Genomic DNA, 15,480 nt, shown 5'->3' with positions numbered 1-15,480 from the left:
AATAGTGTGTTTTTTGCTCTCGCCTTTTTATATTTATTTTTCTTTTTGGTGTTTTCCTCCACATGTTTGTATCCCATGCACATCGGCTCCTATTTAACGGGGCCACAAGCACTAGTTTTTGGAATTCTCGAGTGCAACTTATCCAATTTGTGAGGATTTGCCCACAATGTCTCTGCACACTTGGCTGGATTGTAATCGTTAGTAGGTTGGGCATCGGGCCGGCCCGGTAATGGACCGGGCCGTTGACCCCCGCCCCATCAATGATGGGCCTAGCCAAAGGCCCAGTTCGAACAGTTGGGAAAACCCTGGCGCAAGGCTTGACCATTAGGCCCATGGGCCGGGTCCGGCCTAATATATATTATGTTATATATAATAATGGGCTGACCGATTCTGCCAGTGACAGCCTGCTTTGGGCCGGGCCCATGGCGGGCTGGGCCGGCCCGGCCTCCGGGCTGCCCGGCCCGGTGCCCACCTCTAATCGTTAGGTTACAGTCTTGGAGAGAGAGATCCAAACTGGTTAAATATGGGTCTTTCATTAATGGTCTGGAATTCAAAACCCTAACACATGAGAAGTGGCACATCTCTCATGCACATACTCTCACGTTATGCATAGATTTAATATAGAAATTAATTGAAAATAAATAATTTGGTACCAAAGGGGGCTCCGCTTGTCTGGTAGGAGCAGCAAGACCTTGTGTTGTGGGACGTTGCAAGTTCAAATCCCAATGGTATAGTTGCCTTTCAAAAAAAAATTACTAATATCATTCTAAATAAACCGCACCCTAAAACTCTAAAAATTAAGAAGGAAAATGTTCAAAAACAACGCCATGTGTGTGTTTATTTACACGAAGAACACCCCCCAATATCAGAGACCTAGCCATGATGGTTATGCCTGCCGTATTTACGATCATTGTCCTGACAGGGTAAAACTCTGTAGGTTTAACCCTTGCCCCCAGGGAGTCGCCACTCCCATGGGATTTGATCCTAGACCGCCCACAACGCCATCTGTTTATACTCAAGTTTTAGAAATGTTTGACAAATTAAAGAATGATAAAAGAATGATAAAAAACTGCATATACTAAAGATTTTCTTTATATTTAATGATGTTTCGGCAACTGAAACTTTCGAGTCACATAATGTGTTAACCCAAAAGACCCTGACAAAACCATACACCATGAAACCACTGATCTAACAGATACAAGGGTTGACTACATATTTGAGTGTGCTAGGAATTAATGCCTTTGTGATGAGATCTGCATTGGGATGCTATCACAAATAGATGCGTGTCTCTATACTGTTGTGCATGATTCAGGGTTGGGGGACTTTTATATATGATGATTAACATAATGAAATAACTGAAATCTTGTATATGTGTGTGTGTGAATCTTGTAACTAATATGAAACTTAGCTAAATAAATAATATGATAATTAACAAAAGTTACCCTTGTTCATGTCTTTGTGTGAATCTTGTATATGTGTGTGTGTGAATCAATGCTATAAGCCATTTGAGCATAAAGACATCAATTTCCACGTGCAAGTTGTATCCATGTAGACAGAAAATCTTCTATTCCTTGCCTATTTAAATTTGAAAATAATACAGAGATTCCTACAAATAAATATCATGTTGATTAACTTCGTTGGACCTTTTACAAGAACTAAAAATACAACTAACATGCAAATAACATCCATCTTAAACGATCTATTTTCTGGCTTTGAAATCATTCTGGAACATTTGGTGAAACTGAATGGAGCTACTTGTGCTCATCTTCATCCCACTGTGATCGATCCTTTCATCTTTTGCCATGTCAGGGATTTCCATGCCAGATGATGCCATTTGTGACTTTTTTTTTTTACTTTGCCTTTGTTTTACATAATGGATGATCCTGTTTTAGTGGTTGTGATTTTGAGAACTGTCCTGCATTATTTGCTAATGGAAAGAAAAAAATGCTTGGATAGTCTTGCTTGTATGATGTGGAACCTCCAATCCTTTTGCATTTTATGAAATGAGAAATATGCTTATTTACCCATAAAATGTGAATTTCTATTATGGATATTGTAATCTGATGGTTAGCGGCCCTCCTGTAGGTTGACTGGGATGATGAAAAGAATTGTTTCCAAACAGTTGCAGCTGTATCCTTTCAGACTTCTATGCCATGCATCCTCCGCTCCCGCCTAACCCTTCAGGTGAAGGGTTGCAGTTCTATAAAAATGACTCAAGATAAAGTGCAGGAAATGAGTGTGATTATTTAAGTCTGATTTGTGTTTCATGCAGGTACCTTGTCTGTGCAATTCTTTTTTTTTTTTTAAGATAAAAAAGAATCATGCATGTTGAGGCTTTGTTTTTTCAATGATGCCCTCATTTTTTTTGGGTTTCTTAAAGTGTTTCTTCGGCTTTTATAGGACCTAGGCGTGATTCCTTTTTTATGCAATGGGTGATAGATGCCAATTATATGATGTATCAACATACAACAACAACAACTACGCCTTCATCCCAAAACAATTGGGGTCGGCGATATGAACCAACAAAGAAAATCATTATGGGTCTTCCACATGAATCCTTCTCCTCCAATCATTTCTATCCAATGCCATGTCCTCGGTGAGGTTCAAAGCATTCATATCCTTTCCTATCACCTCCATCCATGTCTTCCTAGGCCTACCCCGACCTCTTTTAACAAATATATTTTCCCATTTCTCCATCCTTCTAACTGGAGCATCATTAGGCCTTCGCCGAATATGTCCAAACCACCGTAAATGATTCTCGCTCATCTTATTTTCAATGAGTGCAACGCCTACCTTCTTACGTATCTCCTCGTTTCGAATCTTATCTTTTATTGTATTTCCACACATCCATCTCAGCATACACATCTCATCTACACTCATTTTTTGAATATGATGTCTCTTGGCAGCCCAACATTCCGTACCATATAGTAAAGCGGGCCTAATAGTCGTCCTATAAAACTTTTCCTTCAACCGCAATGGCATTCTACGATCACACAACACACCAGTTGCACTTTTCCATTTCATCCACCCAACCTTTATTCTATGATTTACATATCCATCAATTTCTCCATACTTTTGAATGATAGATCCCAAATATTTGAAACAATCATCCACCGATATTTCTTGCTCACCAAGCTTCACTACACTCCCATCACTACTTCGTTGCTTACTAAACCGACATTCCATGTATTCTGTCTTACTCTTACTCAACTTAAAACCTCTTGCTTCCAATGTCTGTCTCCATAATTCTAACTTAGCATTAACCCCAACTCTAGACTCATCAATCAAAACAATATCATCATCAAACAACATACACCACGACACATTTTCTTGAATTAATCTCGTAAGTTCATCCATCACTATAGAAAATAGGAAAGGGCTTAAAGCAGATCCTTGATGTAACCCAACCGTTATAGGAAAATTGGTTGTCACCCCTCCATAAGTGCGAACATTGGTTGCTACTCATTCATGCATATCCTTAATTATACTAATGTACTTGATAGAAACACCTTTCTTCATCATTGTCCACCAGAGAACGTCCCTAGGTACTCTATCGTATGTCTTCTCCAAATCAATAAAAAACATATGCAAATATTTGTTCCTCTCTCTGTTTCTCTCAATAAGTTGTCTAAGAAGATGTATAGCTTTCATAGTTGATCTTCCAAGCATAAAACCAAATTGATTCTCCGATATCATGACAATCTTCCTCAACCTAGACTCAATCACCCTCTCCCAAAGTTTCATAATATGACTCATGAGTTTTATACCACGATAGTTTGTGCAATCTTGTATATCACACTTATTCTTATATAGAGGCACCAAAGTACTCTTCCTCCACTAATTAGGCATCTTATTTGTCCGCCAAATCTTGTTAAAAAGATTTGTCAACCATTCTAAACCTTTCTCTCCCAAGCATTTCCAAGCCTCAATAGGTATACCATCTGAGCCAACTGCCCTACTTGATTTCATTTTTTTCAAAGCCTCTGCAATTTCTTTCTTTTGAATCTTGCGCATGAAGTCACGATTCATCTCATGCAAAGGAATGGACAAGTCTCCAAGATCTTGAGCATGACTTTCATTAAATAGCTTATCAAAATAATCTTTCCATCTTTCCTTAATCTCCTCATCTTTGACTAAAACCCTTTGCATTTCATCTTTGATACATCTAACCATACCCAGATCCCTCAATTTCCTATCTCTCATCTTTGCAAGCCTATAAATATCCTTCTCGCCCTTTTTGGTATCCAACTTGTCATAAACCTCATTTTATACCTTATCCTTCGCGTTCCGAACTACTTTTTTAGCTTCCTTCTTTGCTATCATATACTTCTTCAAATTCTCATTAGCACGACTCTTACTTAGATTTCTATAACACTCTCTTTTAACCTTAATAGCTAATTTGACATCCTCATTCCACCACAATGTATCCTTACCTAGCGGTGCACCACCTTTAGACTCACCCAATACCTCCTTAGCCACCTGCTATCTTATTCCACATTGATTCTGAATCCTCCTCAAGACACCAATCAACTTCCTTAACTACTTGCTCTACAAACATTCCTTATTTAGCTCCTTTCAGTGTCCACCACTTAATTCTAGAATCTATCCTATGTCTATCCCTTTTGTGGCATTGTCTAATTCTAAGATCTAAAATTAAGACTCTATGTTGTGTAGCTACACTTTCTTCCGGTATAACCTTACAATCGATGCACCAACCCCTATCTCTCTTTCTAAGTAGGAAAAAATCTATTTGACTCGTATTAACCCCACTTTTAAATGTTACTAGGTGAGACTCTCTCTTTCTAAACCAAGTGTTTGCTAAGATCATACATAGGACAAACCAAAATCTAAAATCCTTTCTCCACTTTCGTTTCTTTCTCCTATACCATAGCCTCCATGGATACTCTCAAATTCATCCCTACTAATGCCTACATGCCCATTAAGGTCACCGCCGATGCAAAGCCTTTCTCCATAAGATATCCTTTGTACTACTCCATCTAAATCTTCCCAAAATTGACACTTAATGGAATCATCAAAACCTACTTGAGGTGCATAAACACTAATAATATTAATAATATCCGAACCTAATACTAATTTAATAAGTAAAATCCTATCACCCTTCCTACGGACCTCAACTACATTATTTATAAACTCACGGCTCATAACAATCCCTACTCCATTCCTATTCCTATTTATTCTTGTATACCAAATCTTATATCCCCAAGGTTCTATCACTTTTGCTTTCTCACCTACCCATTTGGTCTCTTGTAAACATAAAATATCAATCTTCCTCCTACACATAACATCTACTAACTCTACCAACTTACCAGTTAAAGATCCTATGTTCCAAGTGGCTAACCTAATTTTATGGTCTTGGACTAACTTCTTTACCGCCACCCGTCCAACAAAGTTTAGGAACCCTTGCCTATTTGACACCACACCCGAGCGCCGGTGTGATGCGTCACTTCCGGGCGACGACCTAGCAACCCTTGCCCATTTATCACTGCCTCCGAGCCTATAGAGTACATCGTGTCGCTCAGTAGGGAACGCCCCAACGAAATTCTCATATTGGTTCATATTCATAGGGTATGACTAAGTTTTTATGCTGGCTATCACAGGCCTACCGCAACCCTCCACTTTTATCTGGGCTTGGGACCGGCAGTGGATAACTAAACAGTTATACACAGGCGGAGTTATTATGTATCAACCTCTAGTTGGAAAATTTTATATAATAGTTTTTTGCATATAATGGGAACATCTATTACGGTCTTATTGACTTACAATAGTAGTTTACAAAGCTAAATAAATCCATATTGTTTTGTTCTTGTTCTTGTCCTTTTCTTAATCAAACAATTAAACTAGTGTTCTGGGCTATGTCAACAGATTACTGCATTTTTTGTCATGCCGTATCCACTTATATATTAGCAAAACTGGGAAAGGCCACAAAAATGGTAGTATCCTCCTATCAATAGTCATATGATCATATCCATGTGACATGGGTTCCTGATTTTGATCATACTTTTATTGATTTTTAGACATTTTGTAAATAAGAAAAAATATTCTAATTATCATAGAACCACAAACATTATTCAGTGTTTGGGTAAGCACGAGCATTGCATGCCAAAGTCGAGAGTCTAGAATAGGAACCACAAATAGGCAGAGGTGCTTATCAGTTCATATGTCATCCTGCTACTGGCATGTACCCCTGCAAATCTCAGTTCAAGTAATCTATCATGACATGCACAACTCAGCCAAAAGTTCTGGATCCATCCGTAGAATCAGAGGTTGTGCGGTCTCTCATTTACACTAATAGCTCATGGAAAAAGTATTATTGCCTTGGGGAAGCTTCATGGATAAATGTTACTTTTGGCAAATGTACGAAGGCATGATGGAAACTTAATAGTATAATGATTTTTCTTATATAAATGGTTAGCTTAGCTCTGTGCGGATGATGATTTACTAGGCCTAACAGCAGCAGGAGCGCCATCTCACAATGTCTGTTGAGACTCCACTGTTATACCAGATTCTTCTGTAAGAAAAGTAAATTTTTTTTCTTTGCAAGATAAAGCTTTTTACTGATGCATATATCTGATTATCTGTTTCGTATATATCTAGTAGCAAAAGTTCAATAATTATTCCTGCATGCATTATCTATCATCTACACATGCAGGTGATCATAATTCTGACATACTGCATCTATAAAAACATCCATTAAACTTGCACATGTTAATGTCGATGCAAGTGGTAGCATACACCATGATCTGGGTCATCCGACATATCTTTTTATGCAGCGGACAGCATCAACGAAGAGTTAGTTGGTGAAGCTGAAACCTCATGGTCACAGAGGGAATGGGCCATTCAGCACGTCTTGTTCCCTTCCATGAGGCTGTTCTTGAAGCCTGCAATCAAATGGCAACTGAGGGAACTTTTGTGCAGGTTTGTCTCTTAAAAACCATGTTGATCAAATGCTAAGAAAAATGGGAAAATGCTCAATGACCAATGGGAGTTCAGTTGAATCGTCTATAAACTTGGAAGGTGCAGAGACGCAATGGGTATCTGTTAAGCAACTTGTGCAAGTCCTGCTTGATACTTGCCCAACTCATGTATTAAACCTTGATACAACTTTGGTTGATTGCTTCATCTGGGTGCCTGATTAATGATATCATTCTTAACCATAGTCACAAATAACGGTCTCGGCTATATCTCGGCAAGGCCAATCACATGTTAATGTAGGTTTATTTGATAAATTTCGGGGAAACCTCAGCACTAAAAATATAAAAAAATAGCAGAAATAAGCAAGAAGAAATATGTTTTGATAGTAAAATACACATGTATAACTGTAACCAAAAAATAAGTTGAAATATAAAAGAAAGAAAAAAACAAATTTAAGATATAGAAAAGTAATATAAAAGTAAATGTTACTAAAAATATCATGATATTATTGTGAGAGGATGGAAGAAGTGAAAGGAATATGTGAGAGAATGGAAGAAGTGAAATGAACTATAGGAAAAATCGTATCTCTGTTCTATATTTTACACTATAGAGTGTTACATGCTAAATAGAGAAAGGTCATCGTATCCTTTACAATAGGAAAGGATAATATCAAGAAGGGAATGCCAAATGTACAAATAAACCAAATGAAGAGGGAAATCAGAACCACCGTGAATGGTGGGATGTGGTGTGGGATTTCCGAGTGCCAAATACGCTAAGACTCCCCCCTCAAGTTGGAGCATGAGGATTGAGAATGCCCAACTTGCCTTTTAACCGTTCAAAACTATCCTTGGCAATGACCTTGGTGAAAAGATCAGCACACTGGAGACTAGTATGGACATATTCAGTTCAAATGGTGCCATTTTGGATCTTATCGCGAACAAGGTGGCAATCAAGTTCAATGTGCTTAGTGCACTCATGAAAGACATGGTTAGCGGCAATGTATAGGGCCGCTTGATTGTCACAATAGAGCATCATAGGCTGAGAATGTTGGATCCCAAAATCATGTAATAAGTATTTGATCCAAGTGAGCTCACATGTGGCATGAGCCATGAAACAATATTCAGCCTATGCAACGAACGTGACATTGTAGGTTGCTTCTTGGCCTTCCATGAGATAAGTTTGCCTTCAAGAAAGATACAATAGCCAGAAACCGATTTTTGAGTCATAGGGCATGCAACCCAGTCTGCATCATAGTATCCAGATAGTTGAATTTGACTTTGAGAAGAGAATAAAATACCATGGCCAGGTGTCCCTTTAATATAGTGAAGCAACTTGTGTGCAACCTGAAGGTGTAGTAACCGTGGGTCATGCATGAATTGGTTGAGACATGCATTGGGTAAGTGAGATCAAGCCTTGTAATATTCATATAGATGAGGCGGCCAACGAGGTGATGGTATATGGATGGATCATGAAACAGATCACCAGTATCGTTGGATAACTTAAGTCGTTGATCCATAGCTAGATTGGTTGGTTTTGATCCAAGGTTGCCGGTGTCGTTCAAAATGTCCAGTGCATATTTATGTTGCGAGAAAAAAAATCCTTGTTTGGATCTAACAACTTCAATTCCCAAAAAGTAGCAAATGGGTCCTAGATCTTTGAGGCAAAAGGCTGTATTGAGATTAGCCTTCAATTTATTGATGTGGTCAAGACGAACTCCTGCAATAATAATATCATCCACGTATACGAGGATAAAAATGCTCTCATTCACATCAGTTTTGGAGAAAAGAGAATAGTCGGCCTTTGATTGGTGGAATCCTTTACACATCAAATAAAATGTTAGTTTGGACTACCAATTTCTGGAGGAATGCTTTAGCCCATATATAAACTTGTTAAGATGGCATAATAAATTCTCCACCTATCGAGAGAAGCCTGGTGGTAAATCCATGTATACCTCCTCATTTAAATTACCATGTAAGAATACATTATTAACGTCAACTTGGTATATGTGCCAATTTTTTTACCGAAGCAAGAGCAAGTAAACACCAGACTGTGACCACTTTGATGACAAGGGCAAATGTTTCATTATAATCAAGGCCTTCGATTTGTGTGTACCCTTTTGCCACAAGACGAACCTTGTAACGTTTAATACTACTATCATAATTATACTTGGATTTGTAGACCCATTTGCAGCCAATAGATTGTTTTCCTTCTTGGAGTGGCATCAGTGACCAAGTGTTGTTAACTTCTAATGCCTTATTTCAACCCACATAGCGTCTTGCCAATGAGCATGCTTTACAGCTTGAGCATATGTTTTAGGTTCTAAATTGTGGGTAATGACTGCAAGGAAAGCACGATATGGGCTAGAAAATGACTCATAACTAAGAGAGGCTAAAAGCAGATATTGTGTTTTAAGGCTTAACTCATGTGCATCGGATTGGAGGATGGGGCTGGCGGCATAACAAAAATACTCCTTAAGATGAGATGGTTGGGATCAGATCCTGGTAGATCTTCGAAAACCATTCGATTCGTGAATGGTTGAAGATGATGTCATTTAGAGGCGCTATCTCATGAGGGTTGTGAATTGATATATCTCAGGTATTGGATGAGGATGATTGAATATTGGGTGTACCTTTGATTGGCTCGGTTAAGGGTAACGAGTTATCACAATTGTCTTCAATTGGCACAAAAAGTACCAAACCCGACTCATTGTTGGGAGTTCTATTTTTGAAAGAAAAATCATTCTCATAAAATTGGACATCACGGCTCGTGAAAATTTCTTGAGTTTCAAAATCATAAACCTCATACCCAGTTTGTCCATATGGGTATCCAATGAAAATGCACCTTCGTGCTCTTTTGTCAAATTTGTGTTTATATTTGATGTTATGGGCATAACAAAGGTAACCAAAAACTCTTAAATATGGATAATTAGGTGGCTTACCATGTAAAATTTTATACAAATTTTTTTCCGATAAGGGCTTGGAGGGTAATCTATTTATTAAATAGGCAGATGCCAATATGCATTCACCCCAAAAATTCAAGGGCAAGTTTCCTTGAATTCCAAGGGCACGAGCAACATTTAAAAGATTGCGGTGTTTGCATTCTACTACCCCATTTTGTTGAGGAGTAGCCACCCAACTATGTTGTCGTGTAATGCCATTTTCATCCAAGTAACTCGTGATTTAGAGAAAAATTTCATGCCATTATCATATCATAATTTTAAAATCTTGGTATCAAATTGATTGTAAACTATATTCATAAAAAATTTCAGTAAGCTACAAGTTTCAGATTTATGGTGCATGAGAAAAACCCAAGTACAACGTGTGTAATCATCCACGATAGTAAGAAAAAAATGAGCTCCCGTTAATGAGGGAGTTTGATAACCTCCCTATATGTCACAATGAATGATTTGAAAAGGAGCCGAGGTAGAAATGATACTATTTCGAAAAGGCAATCGTGTTTGCTTAGACCATTGACAAATGTCATAATTCTCATTGATAAGAGAAGCATGGATCATGGGAGATTTTATTAGAATATCATGTTTTGAATTCGAAATATGACCAAGACTATGATGCCACAAATGAGAAGATAAATTGGTAGTCAGGGCTAATTTGTCAAACTTGTCATTCATCTCAAGGATGTATAGTCCGTTATGCAACTTACCCACTCCAATCGTCTACATCGAGTGAGGGTCCTGTATGACACAAGAATCATGCTTAAATGAGACTTAACATTTCATGTCTTGGAGTAACTTATGAACTGAAATAAGGTTGAAATAAAAAGAAGGGACACAAAGAACATCTTTAAGAGTGATGTTGGGGGTAAGACACACATCACCAATGTGAGTAACACATGATGAGGATCCGTTGGGAAGGTTGATGGGAGGATTGCCAATACCGGTTTTGAAAAAGACAAAAATAACAAAGAGCAAGTGATGTGTTTAGTAGCTCCTATATCTAGGATCCAATTACATTTAAAAGAATGACAAGTAGATGCAACAAGCAAGATTAACTTGTGGTGACGTGTTACCTTGTTGTATGACAACAAGTAACTTACAATATTGTTCTTGTGTGAATTGAAGAGTACTTTGAGTCAGAATAAGTTGATGCATTGGCATGGGTTTAGGCAACATTCTTGACATTAGAAGTAACTCAACTTTGTCGAGGTGAGAATCCATAAAGGTGGAAACATCATGCCTTTGTGTGTCTTATCTTTCCACAATATTCACATTTAGGATGTGGTCGTCTGTTTCATGTCTTGGCTTCTTTTCTAAATTTGTTATGAGAAATGGCTGCAGCAACATGTTCAGATGGTTGAGCCATTCTTAATTAGATCTCGTTGCCTTTCTTCTTGAATGAGCAATGCATATGCATGAATGATGCGTAGCTATGGGTCCATCAGTAACATTTGACTTCGAATGAAGTTATAACTCTCATTGAGGCCCATTAGGAGTTGGATGAGATGCTCACGATCTCGCATCTCTTGGATGATTTTCAGTGCCCCACATGAGCACACCGGTAAATTGATATAGAGATCGAGTTCATCCCACATTCTTTTCAGTTTAGTGAAATAGACGACAATAGGGCTACGATTTTGTTTCAGATTTATGATATCATATTGAATTTGGTATATCTGAGGTGCATTAGATTGGGAATAGCTTTCTCGAAGTCCCTTCCATACCTCAGCCGCACATTTGAAATAGATAATTGTGTACACCAGATCTTTGTGTAAGGAGTTTAGGATTCAAGATAAGATCATATCGTTGTATCGAGTCCATGCAACAACAGTATATATGAGCTGGGCATTCAGTTTGGGTAGAGACCCGTCAACAGCCATCTTGTTCTTTGCACTTAATGTCATGCACATTGCTCTTTCCCACATTGTGAAATTGTCACCAATGAGAAGTTGTGACACCAATGACATCCCAGGATTGTTGAAGTGATGGAAATAGTATGGATTCGACTCCTTCTGAGAAATACTGATAGATTATGAGGTCTGAGAAATGCTTTCACCACTTGATTGATGAATGGTGATTATGCCTGTTTATGCTTTTTTGTTATTCTTTGTTTTTCATTGATAGGCATCTGTCCCGGAGACAAACACAGCTTGTTCCAAAATGTTCAGGCCGAGCTTGTTAAAAGCGCCCATGGAGCAGTAGGGACAGATCCGGCCCCAACTGAGTTCTTTTACCTGACCTAAGCTGGGCCTGGTTTACTGTGTGAGCAGTTGAAACCCCGGGTTTTGTCGAGTTTCAGTCTTCACTAGGCTGATAAATGTTCAGAAAGAGCTGAGCTGAGCTTGAGCTCGAAGGAGCCATACTCGATCTGACTCATTCAAGAAATGTACATCGTTCTGAAGCTGGAAATAACAGGATTTGAAATTGACGCGTTAAGCTGATTCCAAACTGTTTCACTTTGTTTTAAAGGTAACAGCAATAGTGTTTGAACTCTAAACCTATTGCTTGCAAGCCTAATTCAATTCAACCATTTGTTGTTTATGTTAAATTATGTGATGCATGATATGTTTAAAAAATATATTTTTTGGGGATAATCCAAGGGAAAAAAACCCATCACCGACTGCACCTTGGCTGGCCTCTGGTTGGTAAAACCCTTAAGGTCCCCCCTGCCCACCAGGGAGTACACCCAGCTTCGACCTTGTGGCAAGGGATGCCAACCGTGGGTTTCGATCCCATGCGAGCCCAACCGAGTTGAACATCCGTTATTCGCGTTTGGCTCATCGAATCAACTTTACATGTTCAAGCAAGCTCTTTCCAAGCTAAGTTATGAGCTGCTCGCTATATTCCAGCACTAGATCCACATGCAGCCCAAGACCTGTTAGTAGGGCTGGTAAAGGAGCTGAACGAACCAAACTTGGGCTGTTCAGGCTTGGCTCTTTAAGGGTAAATCCCTGTTTGGGCTTTCTCATGGGCTGGCTCATTTAAGTTAAGTGTATGTATATATATATATATATATATATATATATATATATATATATATATATATATATATATATATAATCACTAGAATATGAGAACTAAGGGATTTTCATGGGTAAATCCCTTATTATTTTGATAAATGTGTTGAACTCATGCTTGAAGCCGGTGGCTTTAAGAGTTTGTTTAAAATTTATGTTTGAAAATGTTATTTGTAGATATATTAATAGTATTTAGTTATATAACATGCATTTTGCGAGTCATTAAACAATTAAAAGGAGGGACAACCTTTGATTGCTTTATTTGGCTCGATCAGTTGCAATGCTTGATGACCTGGTTCAGTTCCGACCAGACCTGACTAGGAAGAACCTAATCCAGGTCTGAATTCGGGTAGCAAGAATTAGAAATTTCAAAAATTTCAAAATATTTTATACGCAAAAACTTCTAAACTCAGGTTGGACTTGGGTCTAAGCTTTCGAGCAGACCTGGGTCTGTATGCTACTAGGATCTTGTGGGTCTAACCCAGATCTGCCCATTAAACCTACCTTAGTAGGTCCAAACTCTAACGCTGTTGGGTCGATGGGTTGGGTCAGGTAGCAGCTGGCACATTGACTTGGCCTAGTTAAGCCAATGTATTACTGACGCATTTTGTTTATCCAAGAGAAATTTAAAAAAATTATTTAGCTGCCCTCTGCAAGATCCAAACATGAAAGGAAAAAAAAAGGCAACAAAAAAGTCAAAAGGAAAAACATATGATGGGGCATTCCGAGAATCGAACTCGGGACCTCTCGCACCCAAAGCGAGAATCATACCACTAGACCAAATGCCCACTTGTGAAGCTAGACTGAAGAAAATTTTAAACCACATTTTCTGACTTCTTTTTTATTGTCGTTGTTTCGGAACCTGGGTCCCGGCAATCCATATTATCACATAAGGATCTTAAAATAGACAGAGTCGGTTGAACTTCTGGTTTGAATCCGATGCCATATTATCACATAAGGATCTTAAAATAAAATCCAAACCTGTAGGAGGTTGGATTCATATTTACCAAATCAGTTTATTTGGATGAAAATTCATATTTGGACTGCTAATTTCTTTTAGGTATATACCAGATCGAATAAAAAACAATTGTGCCTTTTGCATCTAGAAAGATTCAGCCCTACTTGATCAGATCGTATTCGGAACTGGATCCGTATTCAGAACTGCTATTTAGAGTTTGGCTTTGGATCCGAAGTAACCATGATCCAGCCCATACTTAATCCGCTTGCACATCTGCCACTAGGGTTGCCAAATGTTCGGATCGGATATCCGAGTGAATCAGAATCAATAGTGAGATTGGGCGATCAAAGTATTATCAGATTTATTCAGACCAGAATTTTTGACACTTGAATCTTAACCATATCCAAATTCGACCAACACCAGAATCCGATCACTTCTAAGCTAATTGATACTGATTTTGACGGTAGTTTTTTTCATCTGAACCCGTCTAGGTCAATTTTGATTATGTGGCATTGAAATGCCTGCATCAGAACTGCATCCGACCCATTTACATCCGACCCATTTACATCCGTAAAAGTAACGATAGACTGTCTATAGGTTGATATGATTCGGTTCCAACCAAGGTAAGATCCGAAATGATTCAAGTTTGGAGTCTATGGATGTAGACTGGATGAACTCGGGTCGACATAATCAAAATTTGTTTTAGATTCGGAGTTGGATGGGATAGGTCAAAAACCGACTCTGAATCCAACCGGCTTAGAACTAGAAATTTACACATATTCGGATTCGGAATCAAACTTGGATTGCAAAACTCAATGCTGAATCTGGATCCAACGATGAATCGGATCTCTTTTGTGTACCAAATCCAACTAAACGGATTCATATTCGGGTCGGATGTCAGATTACATCCATGATCCAACCCGTTCACATCCCTTGTTCTGACTGTATTAAAAGTCTTACTAGTTAGCTCCGAGCACCCTGGACCAGGTCTGCTTTATGGTCATACTGGACCCTAATCTGCTCTGAATCTTAAGATCCACTATTTTTTCATAAAAAAAAGAGATTTGACTGGGTCTGCATAGCTATCTGTAATTGGTTATGGGTATGGTTGCGCCTAAGCCTCCATATCCGGATCCGGTAGTTAGCACCTTAAAGCGGGACACTGAGGGGGACCCAACCGGGTCCGACCCGTTCACAGCCTTATAGAGTAACTACCAACAAACTCCAAGACTGCCTTTTAGTGTACACACGTAAAACACACGCTTTATGAATGGCATTTATGTCAATTCAACACTTCCAATATTCCTGGTGGCAATAGGACCGCCCCCCAACCGACTCCGAAAAACACAAAAGTCAAAAAGAAAGTCACGACCGCTCATCACCATGCATCGGATGGTTCAGATCGTTTCTACGCACGTGCACCACTTCTCTCCGTCCACGCTCTCAGCTCCCGGCGACTTGAATCCGACACATCGTCCCCTCGCCGTTCTGCTCCCGTGGAATCCCTCCGCCACGTCACCGTCCTACGTGGCCAATGCGGAGCCGGACGGGGGTCCGAAGCCGAGGGAAATTACCGAATTACCTCCCTTCGTTTTAAAATCTCAAGCCTTTTCCCTTCC

General features: G+C 38.9%; 1 non-coding gene across 1 annotated transcript; it reads right to left on the bottom strand.

The window, feature by feature from the left end:
• Positions 1-13,619: 13,619 nt before the first annotated feature.
• On the bottom strand, positions 13,620-13,691 carry TRNAP-UGG (transfer RNA proline (anticodon UGG)). The gene has a single exon. It is a non-coding gene; the product is annotated as a tRNA-Pro (tRNA).
• Positions 13,692-15,480: the final 1,789 nt, after the last annotated feature.

The sequence above is a fragment of the Nuphar pumila genome, chromosome 1, assembly GCF_984573655.1.
Source record: "Nuphar pumila chromosome 1, dmNupPumi1.hap1.1, whole genome shotgun sequence".
NCBI lineage: Eukaryota > Viridiplantae > Streptophyta > Magnoliopsida > Nymphaeales > Nymphaeaceae > Nuphar > Nuphar pumila.
This window is presented reverse-complemented; position numbering and strand designations above follow the sequence as displayed.